Source organism: Suncus etruscus, chromosome 2 (assembly GCF_024139225.1).
Source record: "Suncus etruscus isolate mSunEtr1 chromosome 2, mSunEtr1.pri.cur, whole genome shotgun sequence".
NCBI lineage: Eukaryota > Metazoa > Chordata > Mammalia > Eulipotyphla > Soricidae > Suncus > Suncus etruscus.
Window position 1 is genome coordinate 44,542,429 of NC_064849.1, and position 25,854 is coordinate 44,568,282.

Consider the following 25,854-nt stretch of genomic DNA (forward strand, 5'->3'; position numbering starts at 1 on the left):
AAAAAGTATCAGCCATTTGTATACTTTCCCTACCCTCTCAATAAGGACTTTAGAGAGTAAATGTTGAGGATGCTTAAGGAACTTAAAGAAACCATGAATGGACAGCCAATAAGACTCAAAATGATATAAGAATAAAATGAGAAAACTTCAAACAGATATGACAAAACTAAAAATTTTGATAGGCAAATGAAAAACTCATGGGAAGGCCTCAAATGCAGAGGAATAGCTGTTGAGAACAGAATCAATGAGGTTGAAGATGAGCTGCATAATATCACTTGCCAACAGCTGAAGATGTAAAAATCTTAAACAAACAGAAGATTAAAAATTATCAAAATAAATGAAAAGAAAATAGAACTTTGAGATAAATTTAATAGAAACAATATGAAAATAATTTATAGTTTAGTTATAGTTATATAACTTATATTATATAGTTTTCAAGAAAGCCATGAAGAAAATCCCTATGAAGAAACAGCAGTCAAAAAAAACTAAATCATTCCAAGAGCAAAAGAGTGCAAGCCACATCTTGGATGCCCGAAGAGTAAAAGCTAAAGGGACCCAAATAAAAGCAACCCAAGTCACAATATGATAAAAACCATAGACAGGGATAGAATCTACCACTTTCAAGGTAATTAAAATGGTAAACAAAAAGCATCCCAAAAACAAAATCCCAGGATTGATTTACTAGTGAATTCTTTCAAACTTTTAGTGAGAACCAACTGCCAATTCTTTCACTCTTCCATTAACTGAAGAAACAGAAACACTCCCAGATTCTATAAAACTAACATCACCCTGATATCAAAAGTAGACCAAGACACCACAAAAAAAAGAGTATTACAATCTTATATACTTGATAAACACAAAGATCCTCAACAAAATAATAGCAAATAGAACATCTCATCAAGAAGTTTATACACCGGGACCGGCGAGGTGGCGCTAGAGGTAAGGTGTCTGCCTTGCAAGCGCTAGCCAAGGAAGGACCACGGTTTGACCCCAGCATCCCATATGGTCCCCCCAAGCCAGGGGCAATTTCTGAGCGCTTAGCCAGGAGTAACCTCTGAGCATCAAACGGGTGTGGCCTGAAAAACCAAAAAAAAAAAATTTATACACCATACTTTCCTGGATGGGGAGATACCATGATCATAAAGGTGATTTTCCCAGGACAAAGCTCATTCATTGCACTCCGGATATGCTGACCCTTGTGATTTTCCCAAATGTGGAAAACTCGACTACATAATTTGTCGTAGTAGAGAATTGCAAAAAAAAAAAAAAAAGGATTCATCCCATAGATGCAAGGATGGTTTAACATATGCAAATAAATGAACATTATACACTGTTGCCACACCCTGGATTTATGTGCAACTACCTGCAAGACCCTCCCATTCCTGGGAGGGGTCTTGGAAAGGTTAGATAAGGCCTTTGACCGGAAGGGCAAGGAGAATTTTTCTGGATGGAGGGTAGAGGCGAGATGGCTGAATGGAAGCTAAGACGCAGGGCAAGCTAAGAATGGCATGTGCTTAAATAGGTTCATGATATAGGCCACACTTGATGGCCAGGGCAAATAAAACTGATATTTCCTGATGCCTGTCTCTGGATGAGTTTTCTACCCACCTCGACCACCTGAGTTTGCAGACCCGCGGGCTAATGGAGTTGGAGCCACGTGGCCTGGGACTGCAGAGAAAGGCCCCTCTATCCATCCATCTCCATCCAGCACCATCATTCATTATTTAAACAATACACAATATCTTAAAACAAAATATATAAATCATATGATTATAAAAATAAATTTAGAGAAAGCATTTGACAAGATCCAGCAACAATTCATGATAAAAACTTTCAACAAGATGGGATCTCAAGGAGCTTTCCTCAACATAGTCAAAGCCATTTACCACAAGTTCATGGAAAACATTATACTCAATGAATAAAAATTAAAAGCCTTCCCTTAAAAGTCTGGCAGATACAGGGTTTCCCACTCTTGCACTAACATTCAATATAGTACTGGAAAAACTTGTCATAGCAATTAGGCAAGATAAAGAAACCAAGGTCATCTACATAGAAAAGGAAGAAGGCAAGATCTCTGAAGATGACATGACAATATATTTACAAAATTCTAAAGATTTTAAAAAAGCTTTTAGAAACAATAGATTTGTATAGTAAAATGACAGGCTAAAAAATAGTATACAAAAATCCATGCATTTCCTTTATAAAAATCATTTAAAAGAATAGATATTTTTTTAAATCCCATTCATAATTGTGCCTTGAAAAATCAAATACCTAAGAGTCAACTTAACTAAAGAAGTAAAAGTCCTGTACAAAGAAAACTACAAAGCAATATTTCAAGGGCAGAGTGATAGAACTGCAGGTAAGGTATTTGCCTTGCATGAGGCTGACACTAGACCAACCCAAGTTCAATTCCCAACATCCTATATAGTCCCTAAGCCTACCAGGGGCGAATTCTGAACACAAAGCCAGGAGTAAACTCTGAGCACCACCAGGTGTGGTCCACCCCTCCCCTGCCAAACTCCCCCCAAAAAACACTACTTCAAGAAATAAAAGAAGACACAAGAAAATGGATATACACCCCCTGTTCAAGGATTAGATTAGCCTCATTAAAATAACAATATTTCCCTAAGCATTGTACAAATTTAATGCAAACCTATACAGATACCATGACATTTTTCTTTTTTTAAAAAAACTAGACACTGCTCATTCCAAATTGCTTTTTACACTTTATCAGCAAATATTTTAAATTTTATACTTTAGAATTTTTTCCTATTAGGGAAAGTAGTATCCATTTTTTGTATTGATGATATACATATAATGACACATAATGATCAATATAGGTTATTATTATTTGTACATATGGTGTAACTATGATACTTACATATCTCCCAAAAGTTAAGTTAAGTAATAATACAATAAGTTAAAACCACACTTAATGTTTTTTTATTGTAAGAATTTATTCAAGAGACAAAATTGATTAACATAATGAGGTAAACTAACAGAACATAATATAGTGACATAACATAACATATAATATAATTGATACAATAATAATACATGTAAGTCAAAGAAAGTTTCTGATTAAAAACACAACTTTTTTCCATAATGGCTTACATATATTACACAGTAGTATTTTAGGTACATATTAACATTGAATCAGGGGAATACCCATCACCAACTATGTCCTCCACCCATTCCAGTTCCCTTTCTACAACCCATATACCCTACCATTACCCCCTGGGCTGCTAGAGTAGGTTGACCCCTCTTTGTCTGGCTTACCATTAGTGATCACATATCTGTTTGGTCCTGGAACCCTCCCTTGTTTCCCCATCCATTTAAGAGGCAGAGCTAGAAAAATCGAGGTATGTGGTTTTGTCTGAAGGAAAGAAAAGCAATAGATTGGGGTACAAAATAAGAGGAAAAAAATGAAGTCAAAAGTCAAATACAGGGGCCGGGTAGGTGGCGCTGGAGGTAAGGTGTCTGCCTTGCAAGCGCTAGCCAAGGAAGGACCGTGGTTCGATCCCCCGGCGTCCCATATGGTCCCCCCCAAGCCAGGGGCGATTTCTGAGCACATAGCCAGGAGTAACCCCTGAGCGTCAAACGGGTGTGGCCCAAAAACCAAAAAAAAAAAGTCAAATACACTGAAAATGGGCAGAGTCCCTCTAGAGGTCTCCAACCTCAGTTTGAGAGAGGACGTGAAAAAGGTAATTGAGATACAGAAAAAAGTATCGAATTAAATAACCAGTGAGCACTACAGCAATAAAGACAGGCACCACACAATAGTCTCAGTTCTGAAATCAAATCATGCTCGAGTGCAGAAAGAGAAAGACAAATTAAAATAAAATAAAATAATATTGGAGACATCAATTGTAGTCTCCACACCAAAATAAAGATGTCAAAAAAATCGTTCAATCGATAAATAAACATGTGGAAAAATGATTGTTTTGTGTTTTTTTTCCTCTCCTTTTCTTTATCCCCCTGCATAGGCACAGTAACTATTGGGGATATTGTAGAAGGGATTCCCTTGACCTAGGAGACAGGGTTTCTTCACCCCTGCAGTATACTGTCATGGGATTAATTTTAGACTCCTTGCATGATCATTTACTCTCCCCTTGCTGCTTTCATGGTGTGTAGAAGACTTCTGCTTTGACTTGGATGGTAAAATCAGACCTCTGTTTCTAGAGATCTTGGTGGCTGTGCAGCTCAGGGAATGGAGTTTATGAAGTCTTTCTTTGTGGTTCTAGCAGTTATGCTTCTTCAGTGTCGGTTATTTTTTTTAATTATCTTTTTTTTAATTATTTCTTTTTTTAATTCTTTATTTTCTTCATTTAAACATCTTAATTACATAAATGATTGTGATTCGGTTTCAGTCATGTAAAGAACACCCCATGCTACATCCTCCTTACTTAAATGTGGAAGTTATAAGTGTCCAAGAATTTTTCCATTTCTTCTAGGTTCTCATGTTTAGTAGCATAAAGTTTCTCAAAGTAGTCTCTGATTACCCTTTGGATCTCTGCAATATCTGTCGTGATCTCCCCCTTTTCATTCCTAATATGGCTTATCAGATTTTTTTGTTTCTCTTTCTTTGTGAGTTTTGCCAATGGTCTATCAATCTTCTTTATTTTTTCAAAGAACCAACTTCTGCTTTCGTTGCTCTTTTGGATTGTAGTTCACATCTAATTTCAGAGCCTTGTGGTCAGCAAAGGTAGCCTGCAAGATTTCTATTCTCTTGATTTTATGGAGGTATGTTTTATGTGTCTGCATGTAGTCTATTCTGGAGAATGACCCATGTACATTGGAAAAGAATGTGTATCCAGGTTTTTTGGGATGGAATGTCCTGTATATATCTACTAGTCCTCTTTCTTCCATAACTCTTTTCAGGGCTAGTATGTTTCTATTGGGTTTAAATCTGGTTGACCTATCAAGTGTTGATAGGGCCGTGTTGAGGTCTCCCACAATTATTGTGTTATTATTGATTTCTTCTTTCAGATTTGTCAGTAATTGTATTAGATAATTTGTTGGTTTCTCATTGGGTGATATATGTTTAATAGTCTGATTTCTTCCTATTGCATATATCCCTTGATTAGTATATAGTGTCCATCTTTGTCCCTTACCACTTTTCTGAGTATAAAGTTGGTGTCATCAGATATTAATATGGCCACCCCAGCTTTTTAAGGGTGTTGTTTGATTGGATGATTTTCCTCCAGCCTTTAATTTTGAGTCTATGTTTGTTCTGACTATTCAGATGTGTTTCTTGTGGGCAGCAGAAGGTTGGATTCATCTTTTTGACCCATTTTGCCACTCTGTGTCTTTTAATTGGTGAATTTAGCCCATTGACATTGAGGCAGATGATTGTCATAGGATTTAATGTCATCTTTGTAGATAAGTTTGCTGTGTTTGTTGGTCTCTCTTGTCTTAGAGTAGACCTGTCAGTTTTTCTTTTAAGGCTTATTTTTCATCTGTGAAGTTTCTGAGCTGTTGTTTATCCATGAAGCTATGTATTCTTCCTTCAAACCTGAACGTGAGTCGGCTGGGTACAGTATTCTTGGTGAGACATTCATTTCATTCAGTCTTGTCACAATATCCCACCACTGTCTTCTGGCCTTGAGAGTTTCTTGTGACATGTCTGCTGTAAGTCTTAGGGATCCTCCTTTGAATGTAATTTCCCGTTTTGATCTTGCTGCTTTCAGTATTCTATCTCTATCTATGGGATTTGTCATTGTAACGAGGATGTGTCTTGGGGTGTTTTTCTTTGGGTCTCTTTTAGCTGGTACTCTTCGGGCATGCAGGATTTGATTGCATGTAGTCTTTAACTCTGGGAGTATCTCTTTGATGATGTCTTTGACAGTTGATTCTTCCTGGAGATCTCCTTCCTGGGTTACTGGGACTCCAATGATTCATATGTTGTTTCTGTTGAGTTTATCAAAGACTTCTATTTTCATCTGTTCGCATGCCTTGAGTACTTTTTCCATTGCCTGTTCATTTGTCTTAGGTTCTTTTCCAATTTCTTCTGTTTTGTTGAGTTTTTCTGCATCACATCTTCCAGTACTCCAATTTTCTTCTCAGCTACTGATACCCTGTTGGTGAGGCTATCCATTGAGGTTTTCAGTTGAGCAACCGTGTTTTTCAGATCTGTTATTTCAGTTTGGAGTTTTCTGATTTCTGTCTTTGTGTTCTGTTCAGATCGATCTATGCTTTTTTTGAGTTCTACAAACATCTTCCATATTTCTATTCTAAACTCCTTATCTAAAAGGTTAATCAGATGGTTGGAATTTACTAGATCATCCAAGCTTTCGTATTTATTCTCTTTGGATGGTGTTTGCCAGCGAGGTTTCCCCATTGTTATGATGGTAGTGTGGTTTTTCCTGCTTGTTGTGGTGGGATTCATTGATTAGAAAGAGTGCACGCTGCGAAGCGAAGCCACTCTTCTGCTGCCTCTAGTTGACAGTCCTCAGAGTGAACAAAGGCACAGCAGAGCGGAGCCTCCACAGGCCAGAGACGTCAGCTTATTGGACAGCGAGCCCCACAGCCAGAATGTATTTACTGGGCAGCTTCAAAATGCAGTTTTTTTGTGGGTGCGCTCCCTAGGCCTCTGAGGAAATCTTCAGGGATTCATAAACGCAGGCAGGCAGATAGGCGCGGCACCATGACATTTTTCAAAGAAACAGATAGATCAAGCACTCCTGAAATTCATAAAGAACTAAAACCTTCCACAAATAGCTAAAATGATTCTTTGGACAAAAAAGATAGAAGGCATAACTTTCCCCAACTTCAAACTATACTATAAAACAGTAGTCATTTAAACATCCTGGTATTGAAATAAAGACAGACCCACAGATCAATACAATACACTCGAATATTAGGAGACTGACCCTCAAGTATATGATCAAACAATATTTTATAAGTGGAAAATAAATAAATTAAAATGCTTCTGCACCTCAAAGGAAACAGTGACTTGAATATGAACACTGCCCGTGGAATGGGAGAAACTACTCGCCAATACTCATCTGATAAGGGGTTAATATCTAACATATAAAAGGCACTGTTAGAGCTTAATAAGAAAAATGTCTAACCCCATCAAAAAATGGGGAGAAGAAATGAACAAACATTTTCTCAAATAAGAAATATAGATGGCCAAAAGGTACATGAAAAAAATGTTCCACATTATTAATCATCAAGAGATGTAAATACAAACAACAATGAGGTATCATCTCACGCTATAGAGATTGGCACACCTCACAAAGAACAATAAAAGCCAGTGATGGTGTGATGCAGGGAGAAATGGACTCTCATTCACTACTGATATGAATATAGGCCAGTCCAACCTTTTTTTTTTTTTTTTTTTTGGAAAACAATATAGATTTTCCTCAAATCTAGAAATTGAGTTTCCACATAACCCAGCAATATCATTCCTAAGAATATAACCTAAGAGACCTAAAACACAATGCAGGCAAACCCATTGTATTCCCTATTCCTATGTTTATAGCAGCACTTTTTTTAATATAATTTTTATTTTAATCATAGTGGCTTACATATCGTTCACAGTAATATTCCAGGTACATATTAACATTGAATCAGGGAAATTCCCATCACCAAAATGTCCTCCCTCCACCTCTGTTCCCTTCCTGACTCCCATATCCTCCACCCTCACCCCAGGGGCTGCAGAATGAGTGGTCCCCTCTATGTCTAGTTTATTACTTAGTGATCTTATAACTGTTTGGTCTTGGTACCTCCATTACTTCCCCCTCTAATTGGGATGTGGGACTAGATAGTTCAAGTTATGTGGTTTTGTTTGAGGAAGAGAAAAGTAATAAAATGGGGTAAAAATCAACTACGCCGACAATGGGCAGAGTCTTTCTAGAGGCTCTCATCCTCGGTTTGAGAGACAAAGGGGAAAAAAGAAGGTGAAACACTACAACAGTTTAAATATGAAGCCCTAAGCACTGCCAGTAGTGACCTTTGAGCAGAGAACCAGGAGTACTTACTGAGCACCACCTGAAGTAACCCAACCCTCCCCATCAAAACAACACATAAAATTTCAGGCTCTTTTCTCAAGCAGCACAGAACCCAAATCAAACTTGCTATAGCAATAATCAGTATAGCAACTTCTTATTTTCCTTTACATCCCTTCCAGTTAGGTCTCTCTCAAGAATGAAAGAGGTATTTACATTGTCCAGTAGGGAATCATGAGTCTCTCTCTCTCTCTCTCTCTCTCTCTCTCTCTCTCTCTCTCTCTCTCTCTCTCTCTCTCTCTCTCTCTCTCTCTCTCTCTCTCCCCCTGTCTGATTTGCTAATGAGTTTACCTCATCTAAAATGAAAAGCAGCTAAAATTACAGTCGATTTTAATTTTAATTTTATGTAGATACCAATATCTGCATAATATAAGACACCACAAATTTAAATGCTCAGAAGCTGAGCCCTTGCTTTTTACAAGCCCAAGGGCTCTTAACAAAGCATCCTGCCAATGTTATTGGTTCATGCCAAACTGTTATTTTTAAGAGAATATCAGTGTGCAACATCAGACTTTGGTGAAGTATTAGGGATAAGACATGTTTGATCTTTTTCTCTCATCCATGACTCGTTCCATATTTTACACTGAACACAGTTTATAGGAATATGTCTTTGTATCAGGGGAAAAGACTAAGGGTGATGGGTGAAAGAGACAAAGAGGTGAATGAAAGACCTAAACTATCTACAGAAAACAGATGGAATTCTTAGTGTCTACTCTATGGATTGTCCTAACTTATTTATAGTTCTTTTTAAACTTTAATTTCAGTCGTTGCACTTTACTTTTTGTTCCCAAAGGCGATTTCCCTTTATCTTCTTTTTTTAATAGCAACCTCTTTTTGATTTATAGATAAAATTTCTCCTACATTCCCTAAGGTCTAAATATCTTTTGGTTTATAAGACTGTAAATGCTTTTGTTTGTTAGTTTTTCAGTGCAAAAGATCAAATCCAGGCCTTAAGTATGCAAGGCATTTATTCTATTTCTAAGTCACATCTTGGTTTCAAGATTTTAAATGTTTATATTTGGAGGGGTGGTTGCAATGTTACCAATACAACTCACACTACAATTGCAGACTATAATCCCCTGAGTAGTCTCCATATCCATTCTCCGATGTTTCTGTTCTTTGGTGACCTTAGTTTTGTAGTTAGAGTCTAGTAGTTTGTTTTTGTTGTTGTTTGGGAGGCACGCCCAGCAGTGCTCAGAGGTTACTCCTGGCTCTGCACTCAGAAATCTCTTCTGGCAGGCTCAGGGGACCATATGGGCTGCTGAGAATCAAACCCAGGTAGGTCACATGCAAGACAAATGTCCTACCTTCTATAGCTCCAGCCCCCAGCAGTGTTTCATGCTTTACTTCTTTGCATTCCACATAAAGTGAGATTATTTTCATATGCCTTCAAATTTATTCCATTTAACAGCACTCTCTAGATCTATTTGAGTTGAAGGAAAAGGCAAGATTTCATCTTTTCTAATAGCTAAGTAGTAGTCAATTGTGTATACATATAAAATAAAATATGTGTTTTATATTTTATTTAAAAATTCATTGATTAAAAAAAATTCATTGATTGTTAACAATTGTATTATTTCTAAGTATTGATCACAGTAAATAGCATTGCTACATAGGTAAACAGATTTTTCTTACCTATATATTTTTTTCAAATTAGATTTCTTATGTACTTCAAGCAGAAGCCTAAGGGTGGAATTGCTAAATCATATGGAATGTATGATTTAATTTGGCAGGGGGTGGTGAAAAGCAGTGACCAGGACCCTGCCTCAGTAATCTGCTATTTTTCTATATATAATATAATGCCATTGGGATCGTAGCAATAGTACAGCAGGTAGGCATACGTGTGTTACATGTAGCCAACCCGGGATGAAACCCTGGCATCCCAAATGGCCCCGAACCTGCTAGGAGTGATCCCTGAGAGTGAAGCCAGGAATAAGCCCTGATCACAGTGGGTATTCCCATCCTGCCCTCCCCCCCAAAAAAATATCATGCCATTTGCAAAATGATACTTTTACTTCTTTTATAGTTCAGTTTGTTTTCACTCTGTCTTTTTCTTTTCCCCTCTAAGTTCTTCAGCTACGACTTTCAATGTTTTACCAAATTAACAGTGGTGAGAGTGGGCATCCTTTTCTTATACTTCATCTTAGAGGAGTTTTCAGCTCTTCAACAGTGATTGTGATATTTTCTTTGGGTTTGCATAAACAGCCTTTTCTATATTGAAAACATTTCTTCAATACTTATTTTGTTGAGAGTTGTTGTCTTTTTTTTTTCTTGTCACTTTAATTTATTTTTTTTTGCATAATTTTTTTTATTTAAACACCTTGATTACATACATGATTGTGTTTGGGTTTCAGTCATAAAAGGAACACCACCCATCACCAGTGCAACATTCCCATCACCCAAGTCCCAAATCTCCCTCCTCCCCACCCAACCCCCGCCTGTACCCTAAACAGGCTCTACATTTCCCTCATACATTCTCAATATTAGGACAGTTCAAAATGTAGTTATTTCTCTAACTAAACTCATCACTCTTTGTGGTGAGCTTCCTGAGGTGAGCTGGAACTTCCAGCTCTTTTCTCTTTTGTGTCTGAAAATTATTATTACAAGGGTGTCTTTCATTTTTCTTAAAACCCATAGATGAGTGAGACCATTCTGCGTTTTTCTCTCTCTCTCTGACTTATTTCACTCAGCATAATAGATTCCATGTACATCCATGTATAGGAAAATTTCATGACTTCATCTCTCCTTACAGCTGCATAATATTCCATTGTGTATATGTACCACAGTTTCTTTAGCCATTCGTCTGTTGAAGGGCATCTTGGTTGTTTCCAGAGTCTTGCTATGGTAAATAGAGCTGCAATGAATATAGGTGTAAGGAAGGGGTTTTTGTATTGTATTTTTGTGTTCCTAGGGTATATTCCTAGGAGTGGTATAGCTGGATCGTATGGGAGCTCGATTTCCAGTTTTTGGAGGAATCTCCATATCGCTTTCCATAAAGGTTGAACTAGACAGCATTCCCACCAGCAGTGGATAAGAGTTCCTTTCTCTCCACATCCCCGCCAACACTGTTTATTCTCATTCTTTGTGATGTGTGCCATTCTCTAGGGTGTGAGGTGGTATCTCATCGTTGTTTTGATTTGCATCTCCCTGATGATTAGTGATGTGGAACATTTTTTCATGTGTCTTTTGGCCATGCGTATTTCTTCTTTGTCAAAGTGTCTGTTCATTTCTTCTCCCCATTTTTTGATGGGGTTAGATGTTTTTTTCTTGTAAAGTTCTGTCAGTGCCTTGTATATTTTGGAGATTAGCCCCTTATCTGATGGGTATTGGGTGAATAGTTTCTCCCACTCAGTGGGTGGCTCTTGTATCCTGGGCACTATTTCCTTTGAGGTGCAGAAGCTTCTCAGCTTAATATATTCCCATCTGTTAATCTCTGCTTTCACTTGCTTGGAGAGTGCAGTTTCCTCCTTGAAGATGCCTGTAATGTCCTGTAGTGTTTTGCCTATGTGCTGTTCTATATATCTTATGGTTTTGGGGCTGATATCGAGGTCTTTAATCCATTTGGATTTTACCTTTGTACATGATGTTAGCTGGGGGTCTAAGTTTAATTTTTTGCAAGTGGCTATCCAATTGTGCCAACACCACTTGTTGAAGAGGCTTTCCCTGCTCCATTTAGGATTTCCTGCTCCTTTATCAAAAATTAGATGGTTGTATCTCTGGGGAACATTTTCTGAGTATTCAAGCCTATTCCACTGATCTGAGGACCTATCCTTATTCCAATACCATGCTGTTTTCATAACTGTTGCTTTGTAGTACAGTTTAAAGTTGGGAAAAGTAATTCCTCCCATATTCTTTTTTCCCAATGATTGCTTTAGCTATTCGAGGGTGTTTATTGTTCCAAATGAATTTCAAAAGTGTCTGATCCACTTCTTTGAAGAATGTCATGGGTATCTTTAGAGGGATGGCATTAAATCTGTATAATGCCTTGGGGAGTATTGACATTTTGATGATGTTAATCCTGCCAATCCATGAGCAGGGTATGTGTTTCCATTTCCGTGTGTCCTCTCTTATTTCTTGGAGCAGAGTTTTATAGTTTTCTTTGTATAGGTCCTTCACATATTTAGTCAAGTTGATTCCAAGATATTTGAGTTTGTGTGGTACTATTGTGAATGGGGTTGTTTTCTTAATGTCCATTTCATCCTTATTACTATTGGTATATAGAAAGGCCATTGATTTTTGTGTGTTAATTTTGTAGCCTGCCACCTTGCTATATGAGTCTATTGTTTCTAGAAGCTTTTTGATAGAGTTTTTAGGGTTTTCTAAGTAGAGTATCATGTCATCTGCAAACAGTGAGAGCTTGACTTCTTCCTTTCCTATCTGGATTCCCTTGATATCCTTTTCTTGCCTAATCGCTATAGCAAGTACTTCCAGTGCTATGTTGAATAGGAGTGGTGAGAGAGGACAGCCTTGTCTTGTGCCAGAATTTAGAGGGAAGGCTTTCAGTTTTTCTCCATTGAGGATAATATTTGCCACTGGCTTGTGGTAGATGGCCTTCACTATATTGAGAAAGGTTCCCTCCATTCCCATCTTGCTGAGAGTTTTGATCAAGAATGGGTGTTGGACCTTATCAAATGCTTTCTCTGCATCTATTGATATGATCATGTGGTTTTTATTTTTCTTGTTATTGATGTTGTGTATTATGTTGATAGATTTACGGATGTTAAACCAGCCTTGCATTCCTGGGATGAAACCTACTTGATCGTAGTGGATGATCTTCTTAACGAGGCATTGAATCCTATTTGCCAGGATTTTGTTGAGGATCTTTGCATCTGCATTCATCAGTGATATTGGTCTGTAATTTTCTTTTTTGGTAGCGTCTCTGTCTGGTTTAGGTATCAAGGTGATGTTGGCTTCATAAAAGCTATTTGGAAGTGTTTCTGTTTGTTCAATTTCATGAAAGAGTCTTGCCAAGATTGGCAGTAGTTCCTCTTGGAAAGTTTGATAGAATTCATTAGTGAATCCATCTGGACCTGGGCTTTTGTTTTTCGGCAGACATTTGATTACTGTTTTAATTTCATCAATGGTGATGGTGGTGTTTAGATATGCTACATCCTCTTCCTTCAACCGTGGAAGATTATAAGAGTCCAAGAATTTATCCATTTCTTCCAGGTTCTCATTTTTAGTGGCGTAGAGTTTTTCAAAGTAGTTTCTGATTACCCTTTGAATCTCTGTCATATCAGTAGTGATCTCTCCTTTTTCATTCCTGATACGAGTTATCAAGTTTCTCTCTCTCTCTTTCTTTGTTAGGTTTGCCAGTGGTCTATCAATCTTGTTTATTTTTTCAAAGAACCAACTTCTGCTTTCGTTGATCTTTCGGATTGTTTTTTGAGTTTCCACTTCGTTGATTTCTGCTCTCAGCTTTGTTATTTCCTTCTGTCTTCCTATTCTTGGGTCCTTTTGTTGAGCATTTTCTAGTTCTATTAGCTGTGTCATTAAGCTACTCAGGTAAGCTCCTTCTTCCTTCCTGATGTGTGCTTGCAAAGCTATAAATTTTCCTCTCAGTACTGCTTTTGCTGTGTCCCATAAGTTCTGAGAGTTTGTGTCTTTATTGTCATTTGTTTCCAGGAACCTTTTGATTTCCTCCTTGATTTCATCTCGGACCCACTGGTTATTGAGCATGAGGCTGTTTAACTTCCAGGTGTTAAAGTGTTTCTTCTGAGTCCCTTTGGAGTTCACAAATAATTTCAGAGCCTTGTGGTCAGCGAAGGTAGTCTGCAAAATTTCTATCCTCTTGATCTTATGGAGGTATGCTTTATGTGCCAGCATGTAGTTTATCCTGGAGAATGTCCCATGTACATTGGAGAAGAATGTGTATCCAGGTTTCTGGGGATGGAGTGTCCTATATATATCCACTAGGCCTCTTTCTTCCATTTCTCTCCTCAGGTCTAGTATATTCTTGTTGGGTTTCAGTCTGGTTGACCTGTCCAGTGTTGACAAAGCCGTGTTAAGGTCCCCCACAATGATTGTGTTGTTGTTGATATTATTTTTCAGATTTGTCAACAGTTGTATTAAATATTTTGCTGGCCCCTCATTCGGTGCATATATGTTTAGGAGAGTGAATTCTTCCTGCTCTACGTACCCCTTGATTAATATAAAATGTCCGTCTTTGTCCCTTACAACCTTCCTGAGTATAAAGTTTGCATTATCTGATATTAGTATGGCCACTCCAGCTTTTTTATGGGTGTTGTTTGCTTGGATAACTTTTCTCCAGCCTTTTATTTTGAGTCTATGTTTGTTCTGACTATTCAGGTGCGTTTCTTGTAGGCAGCAGAAGGTTGGATTGAGTTTTTTGATCCATTTAGCCACTCTGTGTCTCTTAACTGGTGCATTTAGTCCATTGACGTTGAGAGAAAGAATTGTCCTGGGATTTAACGCCATCTTTATTTCAAAATTTGGTGTGTCTTTTGGGTAGTCTTGTCTTAGATTAGGTCTTTCAGTTTTTCTCTTAAGACTGGTTTTGTGTCTGTGAAGTTTCTGAGCTGTTTTTTGTCTGTGAAACCATGTATTCTTCCATCAAACCGGAAAGTGAGTTTTGCTGGGTATAGTATTCTGGGTGAAGCATTCATTTCATTCAGTCTTGTCACAATATCCCACCACTGCTTTCTGGCATTGAGCGTTTCTGGTGACAGGTCTGCTGTAAATCTCAGGGAAGCTTGCTTGAACATGATTTCCCCTTTTGATCTTGCTGTTTTCAGAATTCTGTCTCTATCTGTGGGATTTGTCATTGTGACTAGGATGTGTCTTGGGGTGGTTTTTCTGGGGTCTCTTTTGGTTGGTACTCTTCGGGCATGCAGGATTTGATCACATATATTCTTTAGCTCTGGAAGTTTCTCTTTAATGATGTTCTTGACCATTGATTCTTCCTGGAAATTTTCTTCCTGGGTCTCTGGGACTCCAATGATTCTTAAGTTGTTTCTGTTGATCTTATCATAGACTTCTATTTTCGTCTGTTCCCATTCTTTGACTAATTTTTCCATTGTCTGCTCATTTGCTTTAAGTTTTTTGTCCAATCTCTCCTGCTCTATGGAATTGTTATGTATCTCATCTTCCACAGCACCAAGTCTATTCTCAGCTTCTGATACCCTGTCCCAGAGCTTATCCATTTTGTCATTCACTTCGTTTACTGACTTTTTCAGTCCTGTTAGTTGACATGTTATTTCAGTTTGGAGTTTTGTCATTTCTGCCTTCATATTTTCTTGGTTCTTATTAGTGTTCTGTTCAACTCGATCCATGGTTTCTTGGAGTCTGTTGAGCACCTTCCATATTGCTAGTCTAAAGTCCTTATCTGAGAGATTGATTAGTTGTTCAGTCATTATCTGGTCCTCAGAATTGTCATCTTCATTCTCTATCTCTGATGCTGGCCTGCGTTGTTTCCCCATTGTCACACTTGTATTGTGGGTTTTTCTACGTGTTGTAGTGGTATTCATTGTCTATATGATGTAGGCAGCACACTCCTCTGGCTCCTCCCTTTCTGGATGGGCTGACTTGCCTCTAAGGGAGGGGAGTCCTCCGTGGATGAAGCCTCACACTGGGTCAAATCTTAGGCCCGAGCATGCAACAGAGAAGACAGTCCAGAGAGAAATGTTTGCTTCTGTGATATAGCGCCGTTCTTAGTGTGCTTTTTCCTTCTTGTTGCAATGGAGTTCTTTCCTTAGAAAGAGTGCACGGCCGTGTAGCGAAGCGGAGCGGCCGTGCTCCTCTGAGCCTCTTTTTGCCCCACTCGCAAGAGTTTCACGCAAGAGGACAGTAGACAGACATAGACAGGTCACACTCACAGTCTTTCACAGCTGAGCCCCACTGGGCCGGTGTACTTTCGCAGATTTTCCCCGCCTGGTGTCACCCACAGGGAGCCAGCTTTTGCAAAGGTTAGCCGGTTTTTATGCTCTGAAGTCCCTCCCTGAAAATGGCGTCTGGGCGAGCGAGGTTTCTGGAGGCTCTTTTTGCCCCACTCGCAAGAGTTTCACACAAGAGGACAGTAGACAGACATAGACAGGTCACACTCACAGTCTTTCACAGCTGAGCCCCACTGGGCCGGTGTACTTTCGCGGATTTTCCCCGCCTGGTGTCACACACAGGGAGCCAGCTTTTGCAAAGGTTAGCCGGTTTTTATGCTCTGAAGTCCCTCCCTGAAAATGGCATCTCGAGAGTTGTTGTCTTGTCCAAAGCTTTCTCTGAGTCTACTGATATGATAGTATGGGTATTGTTTTCTTTTGTTAGTATGGAGTATCCCAGGAATATCCTAAATGTAAATAAGTTAAGGTATAGTTCTGCACCTTAAAAATCTCTCCAATGCAACTTGTTTTCCTACCTTGGATTGGGGTTTCTCATTTGTCTATCAATCTCCTATACATGCTTTTTTTGGCTCTTATGGTGAGAAATTTGCTTGTTCAGTTTTAAGTCAGTTTCAGCAAAGATTAAATAAATGTTGATGTAGTTAACACTGTCTCTCATTATTAAACCATATTGACCTTGCTTAAAAGAAAAACTTTACTTTTTAATTTTTCTTTACTCGTTTCTATTACTATTTCATCTGAGATTGATTTTTTTGTTTGACATGATCTCTCTCTTTAGCACAGGAACATTTACTACTCTGATTATCCATTTATGATTTTTCTTATTTAAAGAAAATGCTCCACTTAGTTGACTCAGTTGATCATAAATATTTGTTTTCAGATAAGTGGAAGTAAAGTTATTGGGGAAAATAGAAATAAAAATTAAAACAGGGGGCTGGTGCGGTGGTGCTAGAGGTAAGGTGTCTGCCTTGCCAGCACTAGCCTAGGATGGACCACGGTTCGATCCCTCTGGCGTCCCATATGGTCCCCCAAGTCAGGAGCAACTTCTGAGCGCATAGCCAGGAGTAACCCCTGAGTGTCACCAGGTGTAACCCAAAAACCAAAAAAATAAAATAAAATAAAACAGAAGAGAATTAAAAAATATATAGAAATATAAAAGAAAAAATAAAGTAGCATATTTGTGAAAATTATTGTAAATCCAATGAATTTGTTAATACAATGATAAAAGATTTAGTAGGCTCTTGTTGTTAGCTGTCTATTCTTTTAAATTGGGTGTTCCTTTAGGGATGACAGCATCAAACAAATAGTTATCCAGAAATTCAAAGCATTAGTGTTGATACTATGACTTTTAAGGCCAGGTACTCAGCTGCCAGGCTTTCTAGAATAGAGAAGATATGGGGGAAGGTGCCCGCACTCGCTCCAAATAGCCCTGGTGATACAAGCCCAAAAATCTTACCTGAAGTGTGGTCAGGTTGGTGTCCTCAAAGGGAATCATAGAGGGTCAGTGATGAAGCAGGGCCATCAGGGAAATGATGACTCTGGGAGATGGAGGTAACAAGTGTGGCTTCAGCAGGATGGGGGCTTGGCCTTCCCTGTCCTTCTGAGATGGCCAGTTTTGTGTTGCATGGGCTGGCATAGCCATAATCTTTCACATCTCAGTTTACATCTAATTCAAGAAAAGACTGAGTCTATGAAGCTGGCCTGATTTGATCATGATGACTGCATTTGTGGTCATGATTACAGCTGCCAGGCTTCCCAGAACAAGGAAGATAAAGAGGGAGGGTGCCCACACTTGCTCCAAAAAGCCCTGCTGATACCAACATAAAAAATGGCACACCTAAAGTGTGGTCAGATGGGTGTCCCTAAGGGAAGAGCAAAGGGTCCATGATGAGGTAGGCCATGGGGAAATGGTGATTCTGAAAGATGAAGGCATCAAGTGTGGCTTTGGCTGGGCGGGGCTTGGCCCACACTGTACCCCCAAGATGGCTAGCTTCCTGGTACGTGGGCTGATGTAGCCATAATCTTAACCACATAAACCACAGCCATAAATTACAAGTCGGTTTACATCTCATTCAAGAAAAGAATGAGTCTATGGAGCTGACACGGTTCTAACATAGCAACCTCCATTTACCGTAGTTTTCACTTTGTAAGATGCACCTGACCATAAGAAGCACATAGTTTTTAGAAGAGGAAAACAAGAAAAAAAAACTCTAAAGCAAATGGTGTATTAAAATATTTAATAGTTATAACAGAATAATATTTAAACCATGTTAAGTGAACAGCAATCAAAGTGACATAAAGAATCATTATGACGGGCCAGACGTTTGTCTTGCCAATCCAAGAAGGATGGTGGTTAGAATCCCAGCATCCGATATGGTCCCCTGTGCCTGTCAGGAGCTATTTCTGAGCAGAGCCAGGAGTAGCCCCTGAGTGTCTCCGTGTGTAACCAAAAACAAAAAACAAAAACCAAAACAAAACAAAACAAATCATTATGACTGTCATTAGCAAATGGAGAAAGTTTAAGTTTCGATTACTCTTCTAATTTTCTGAGAACCCCAAGAACTCCTCATTGCTAGAGTCAGCATTCACTCCATAAGACACACACATTTTCCCCCATCTTTTTTTTTGGGGGGCAGTGCATTTATGGTATGAAAAATATGGTATGTATAAACAAAGAAACATAAAGACACACCATTGTTGGGCTTGTCCACTAGCAAAGTATAACCTGGAGGCCATTGGTCTCCAGTTGGAAAGTCTAAATGGTAGTATTTACAACAGTCAGAATAATTTATGTACAACAAAAAAAAATTACCAAAGTCTCCCTAACTCAACACATTTGGGTTCTCTGTACAATGTAGAGGTCTAGAGGGCAGCCATGTTCCTCAGGATGGCTGTGCCATCATGGCTACTCCCAAGCTTCAATTTTTTGTGGTAGCACACAAGTTCTGTTCTTACCACCAAAGACTGGCCTGTATCAGTGCCCTTTACAGCTAAGAAATGGTCACCTGACTCTATCACAGGGGTTGAGAGAATATAGATTATTCTATGAGGGATCATTTGGCTTCTCCATTGGTCTCACTCACATACACAGATCATTAAAATGAGCAAAGTGGGTAGAGATGTGGCTTGACCAAAAATATTGAGAATATTCAATAGAAATATATCTTCTCTGTCATCCAGTTTGACTTTCATTGTGGAAGAACAAATTCATTCTGATTCTTTTATCTCACTTTTCTCTCTACATGAGAAATTCAAATACAAAAATGTAATTAATATGAATGAATTAATATACTATAAAATGGACAGAGAAATGATGTTTTTAAGTTTACAGATAAACATTGTTATACTTCAAATACTACATTTACAAAATTCACAGTTTTTAATATCAGAGAGGTAGACATCTATTTCAGTGATCTATTTTTTATTTAATATTTTAATTTGAAGTATGATGGTTTAAAATAGAGCTAATGGTCAAGCATACATTATTCTAACACCACACCTTTCACCAGTGTCCACTTCCCCCCTCTTACAAATTTACCCCAAATATTGTCTATAATAGTTCTTTATTTTTTATAGTTCTCTTTTTGAAATTTTGAGGCTTCATGTAACAGTGTTCAGTGTTCACAACTCTGTGCTCTCAGGGTCATTCCTGGAAGTGCTCAAGGAATCATTTAGTGAAGGAAACAAATCAAGAGTTTCTAAATACAAAGTTTGTTCTCAGCCTGCTGACTGTCTCTCTGGCCCTATGATGGTTAATTTTATTTGCTAGCTTGACTGAGCCATAGAATGCTCAGATATTTGGTTAAACATTACTCTGTAAAAATAATTTTACATGAGATTAACATTTGAATCAGCAGACTAAGAAAAGCAAATCTGCTTTTGGATGAAAACCTTCCTAATGTAAATTTGTCTCAGTAAACTAAGATCTGAATAAAATAATGAATGACAATAAGCGATCATTTGCAGTCTATGCATGTTTTTAAGATGGAGATCTGTCTTCTGCCTTTGAAATCAGATTTGAAATTAATTTTCTCCACAGAGCTTCTTCATTTCTGTATGAGATTTTTCACAGCCTCATTCTATCAGCAAACATTTGCAAAAGGCAAATATTTGTGTCATATTTTTATTGCATAAGTCTTTTTATATATTTCATTGGTTAAGTAATTCACAAATATGAAACTATATTCAAAGGCAGAAGATATAAACTCCACCACTTGGGGCAGGAGTGATAGCACAGTGGGTAGGGCATTTGTCTTGCAAGCAGTTAACCTGGATTAGATCCTCCATGTTCCATATGGTCTCCTGAGCCTGCCAGAAGGAAAATCCATCTAAATGTTAGACATTTAGATAAGATGTCAAACATGGGAAAATATACCTACATTAGCAAGTAAGATGAAAGATATTATTATCTAAGACAGAAAATAAAAATTTGCCATGGTATTCATACAATACATCACTAATGAATAGACTTGATTGTCAAATTGTCACATACATGGTCTCATCATGTGTTAGTACTTACAAATCTAAAGGTCTAGATATCTGAAAATCAAAAGCCAGCAGTGAAGATGCAATACAAAATCAAGACTTACTGTTGGAACCCAAAGAAAAAAAGTCATTCAACCTTTTGAGTTCTTCTCAAACTGGGTAAGTAATTACCACAGAAATGAAAAGTTAGCAAAGGATAAAAATCTAGGTAATGGCTATGTATGTAAAATTTATATGACAGTAAATGTTAAAGGAAAAAATAGGTAGTCCTGAGATATGTTTATGGATCTGCAGCAGAAACATATCTGCTGAGGAGTCATAACAAAAAAGATCACTTTATCTATACTCTGAGAGTAAAAAGATTAGCTTCTCAGTATATATTTGCAGATAAACTTATGATTGAATGAAACACACACAGAGAGACTTGAAGATTGTAACTATTGTAAGAGAGCAGTTTTAGGTAGAGAACATTTGGATCAATATTAGAAGGTCCCAAAATTTTGAGAGACTGAACTCATCTGTAAATAACCCACTCACCAGAAAGACTAAAACCTATATGCTGAGCATTATATTTCCCTCTAGGGAAAATTTTATAGCCCTTCTATACCAAAAATGTGTATCTTAAATAGAGCAAGATTTCAAAAGAGCCATATTATTTTCCATAGATAATGCACCAATTTATATTCCCACCAACAATGTACCAAAGATTCTTTTCTCCTCATCTTCACCATTATTTTCTATTTCCAAAGTTTTGTTGTTGTTGTTGTTGTTGTTGTTGTGGTTTTTTTTTTAATGATCATCAATGGCCAAAGGCAGTAGCAGAAGTGACACCTAGAACCGGCTTCACGCTCAGGAGAGGACGCTCTGGCTCCTTCTCATGAACTATTTCCAAAGTTTTTATATAGACTACTCTCATCTATGTGAGTGCACTATTGCTCTGGCCAGAAATTCTTGTTTCAGTGTATTTGCAGATCAACCTTACAACTAAGTTAAAGAAAATAAGCAGAGTAGGCTTACTAAATATGAAGGAATATAAATAGTAAAATCAGTCCCTAAAGTTATTTTATAATCTTAAAAACTACTTTAAATGTTTATTTATGTCACATTCTGATTAACACAGGGTATTAAGAACATAAGCACTCATCTTAATTTCCATGCACCACCAGAATAGAAACTGCAGAAAATAACACATTTTTGGTTCATAGAATATAAAGTTTGATTTTAAGTTTAAGATGGAAAAGTGTAAGATGGAAAAACATTCTTCCCTGAAAACAGCATGAAATCCTAAGATAATGGCTTAAAATATTTATTTATAATTGGGAAGGCAGACAGATTCTTAATCATAGCATGGCTTAATTATAGCAGCATAAGCATAATTAGCACTGTTGTAATATATTACTAATTTGTAAGATAAATTATCTTGCTTCAGTTTCAAAATAGAAAGATCACAACATATTTTTGTATGAATACTTAAATTATTATTAGTCTGGATCTTGATGGTAACTAAATATCAATTTATTTCTCTACATGTTAATTTTAATACAACAAAATCAAAATTATAAAAGCCAAAACTAATCTATTTGACAATTTGGTTTATATTATTCATTGGACATACATGTTAATTTACTTTTCACCTTTTTAAAATTTTATTTCAAGTAGTTCTTAACACTTTTTTATTACTGCCACAAATATAAGAATAAAAATAAGCATATGGATTAATGTCTATCTTATAGCAAGGTATAGTGAGAAAGGCAGAGAAATATCTCGATATTAAATAAGTTAATAGCTGGGCCTGGAAAGATAGCACAGCGGCGTTTGCCTTGCAAGCAGCCGATCCAGGACCTAAGGTGGTTGGTTCGAATCCCGGTGTCCTATATGGTCCCCCATGCCTGCCAGGAGCTATTTCTGAGCAGACAGCCAGGAGTAACCCCTGAGCACTGGCGGGTGTGGCCCAAAAACCAAAAATAATAAAAATAAAAAATAAGTTAATAGCTGAAAAGTTCATCCTAGCTAATTCGAATTCTTCATAAGAAAATATCATTTATTTTTTCAATAACAATATGTTGTTTTTCTTTTCTCAGCTTAATTTTTAAAATTCATTTTAAAAAGAAGAATCTTCTTTCAATCATTCTTTAGAAAAGTAATCATGAAAGCAAAATATCACTATTTTAATACTCTATTTAATACTTTATGTTAATACCTGCAAAGTTTTATCCCTTTTCTATTTTGCCACTAGTTGTAAAATGTATTCCATTAATAAGCTCTGATATATATTGTTCTAAGCATATATTTCTGGAGAATGATGGCTATTTTAAATTTCTCTTTGAATATGATCTGACTTCAAATTCCAAGAATTTTTTTCCTTAAATAGGAAAACATCTTAGGAAAGATAACTTGCCTATATTGTATCAGAGGACAGAGAAAATATCTTTAAAACTAAATAAAAAATTAAAATAAACTTTATAATTATCTAAATTCAGTAGGGGCTGGGGAGATAGCATGGAGGTAGAATGTTTGCCTTGCATGCAGAGGGACAGTGGTTTGAGTCCCAACATTCCATATGGTCCCCCGAGCCTGCCAGGAGCAATTTCTGAACATAGAGTCAGGAGTGACCCCTGAGTGCTGCCGGGTGTGACCCCCCTCCAAAGAAAAGAACTTGAATTTTAATAATAGTTGACTCAAACTTCCAATTTACCTTCAAATTTAAAGGCATATATATTTATATAGGAAGAATATTTTTTATTTAAGCCTTGAAATTTTTATTATAATTCTGGAATTATACAGTCATTTTCTGAAAACTGAGATGTGTTCACCTCATTCTCGTGGAGCCTTCATTCCAACCTTTCTTACTTCAGAAGAACTTAATCAGTTTCAAATTGGCTCTGAAATTAGCCTGATATACAAAATCATCATAGATGTCTCTCAGATCAACATTAATGAGACATTTGCCTCTTCCAGGACTTCAAAAATCCATTTTTGTGACTTGGGAAGAATTAATTTTTACCAAGAATTCTTCAGGAATTAAAGGAGAAAAACTATTAAGAAATTTCATTTGAGGGGCCGGGTAGGTGGCGCTGGAGGTAAGGTGTCTGCCTTGCAAGCGCTAGCCAAGGAAGGACCGTGGTTCGATCCCCCGGCGTCCCATATGGTCCCCCCCCCCAAGCCAGGGGCGATTTCTGAGCACATAGCCAGGAGTAACCCCTGAGCGTCAACCGGGTGTGGCCCAAAAACCAAAAAAAAAAAAAAAAAAAAAGAAATTTCATTTGAGACAAACTCACTTGCCATGTCTGCATTTGGCCAGATCCATAGACTATTCTAGACAGAAACGTATTATATGCCAAGGCATGAAAAATCCTGGGTATGCTAGCTACACGCTGAAACAGCAATATTGAAAGGGCAGGGTGAGCCAAGTCTCTGCCCTGCTAAAGCCACACCAGCTGGACCTACCACCCACACTGCCACTCCAACAATGGCCCAATTTTACCACTCATCTATCTACAGAGACATCAATCTGACCAAAACTCCAGGTATGCTAGTATTTGGGTTGACATTACCAGGACTTTTCTGGAGTGAGTGCAGGCACCCTTACTCTGCCTTGTAATTCCAGAAGTCCTAGAAAGAAAAACCGTGCCCCATTAAAACCATAGTATCAGTAAGAATGCTTGGAAATCCTGCAAATGCAGGCACATGGCATTTTTAATTTTTTAATACTGTCATCCCATAGGAACACATCAATTTAGATACCAAAGTGTATTTGAAGCCACCTAATGTGCAGAAAAGAACAGAATGATCAACTAGCAACAAGAGCCATCTGACAATGAGTTAATAATGTCATTGTGAGTTACAATATTTTTCACAAATTTTCTTGTTGCTGGCACTTTTCTTTCTTCCTTTTTATTAGCCTTCTTTTTTTTTTTTTTTTTTTGGTTTTTAGGCCACACCCGGTGGTGCTCAAGGGTTACTCCTGGCTGTCTGCTCAGAAATAGCTCCTGGCAGGCACAGGGAACCATATGGGACACCGGGATTCGAACCAACCACCTTTTGGTCCTAGATCGGCTGCTTGCAAGGCAAACACCGCTGTGCTATCTCTCCAGGCCCTATCCTTCTTTTCTTTTCTTTTTTGTAATTGTTTCACTCCCACCTACCTGTAAACACAATTATTATGATCAACTATGTAATAGATGGTCTTTAAATAAAGAATTTTTATATTAAAAATTAATTTTATTTGAAACTAACTACAGAAGTTAAAAAATGTTCAGAAAATAACTTCATGATAGAGTCTTTGGTTCCCCCAGTTAATACACTATAGTCTAACCTAGTTCTTATGCATTATTTGTAGAAATTAGTATTTGTCATTTTTAAATACTTAATTGCATATTGATATATGTTTGATTAAATATTTTTACTTGAAAAAATTTATTTGTAAAATTAGTAGTTTTCTCTTCACCTAGAGTGCTGATGTCTTTTTCTTGACAGTACTACTCTCAGCATCAATCAAGACAATGAAAATCTAGCTTACATGTGTGAGGGAGACCATCACTTAAAACTGACATAGTTGTATCATTGACCTTGAAGAAAATGAATTGGCTTACTGAGGCAGTCAAGAAGAAGCAGAAACCATCGTTTTCTAAAGATTTTCAAGGTAGAAATCTTCAGGGACAATCTTTTTGTCAATGTCTAAGACTTGATTAACTGTCTTAACTCACTATGATTAATGACTTTTAAAACTCTAGGGCACCAGGTTTCTTTATATTTTATATAATATGAACCCATAAGTGAGGTGTTCTTCAATGAACATCATAACCTATTCTCAAACTACATCACAATTGTAACAGATAATTTTGCATTATACTACTCAACATGAAAAATATTTCCAGGTGAGAGCTTTCATTTATTGAATAAAGATGTCATTCATTTTCTCATTGAAAATACATCACATAGGAACCTTCCCTTCATTATCAAATGGCACTCATTTCTTCCTGTTTCTTCTAGTGACTGTCTCTAAGGATACCCACTGATTCATTTTAGACTAACTCAAATTTGTCATTTGTCATAGCATTTAAAAATCTATTTCTTACCTTTAGTGACTAGAAAAATTAAATAGATGAATAGAAAGCAGAAAAATGACAAAAAAAATCCACATATTCTTTGTTTATATTCTAGTATACAATTGAAAGTATATCAAATATGGTGAATATCTATTAGAAAATAGAGCAAAGATTTTCCTTATTAATCAAGGAACTATCATTCACAAAACTTTGTCATAAACCTTGTAATATTGGAAAACACAGTAGCCATGTTTGTACTGGGCCAACTCCACAGACTCACTCTTATCTTTGAAAGAGATATAAACCAAGATGTAAAATTGATATACCAGTCCACAGCTGGAAGCTGGCCATCTCAGGAGGAAAGGGTGGGCTAAGTCCTCACCCTGTAGAAGCAATACTTGTTGCACCCACCACCCAAAATCACTACTTTGCCTATGTCCCTGATTCTGCACTTTT

The 25,854-nt window shown here is 37.3% G+C and overlaps 1 pseudogene; it reads left to right on the forward strand.

Annotated features, from left to right (window-relative positions):
• The first annotated feature begins 1,108 nt into the window (after positions 1 to 1,108).
• LOC126002865 (uncharacterized) lies at positions 1,109 to 1,284 on the forward strand (annotated as a pseudogene).
• Positions 1,285 to 25,854: the final 24,570 nt, after the last annotated feature.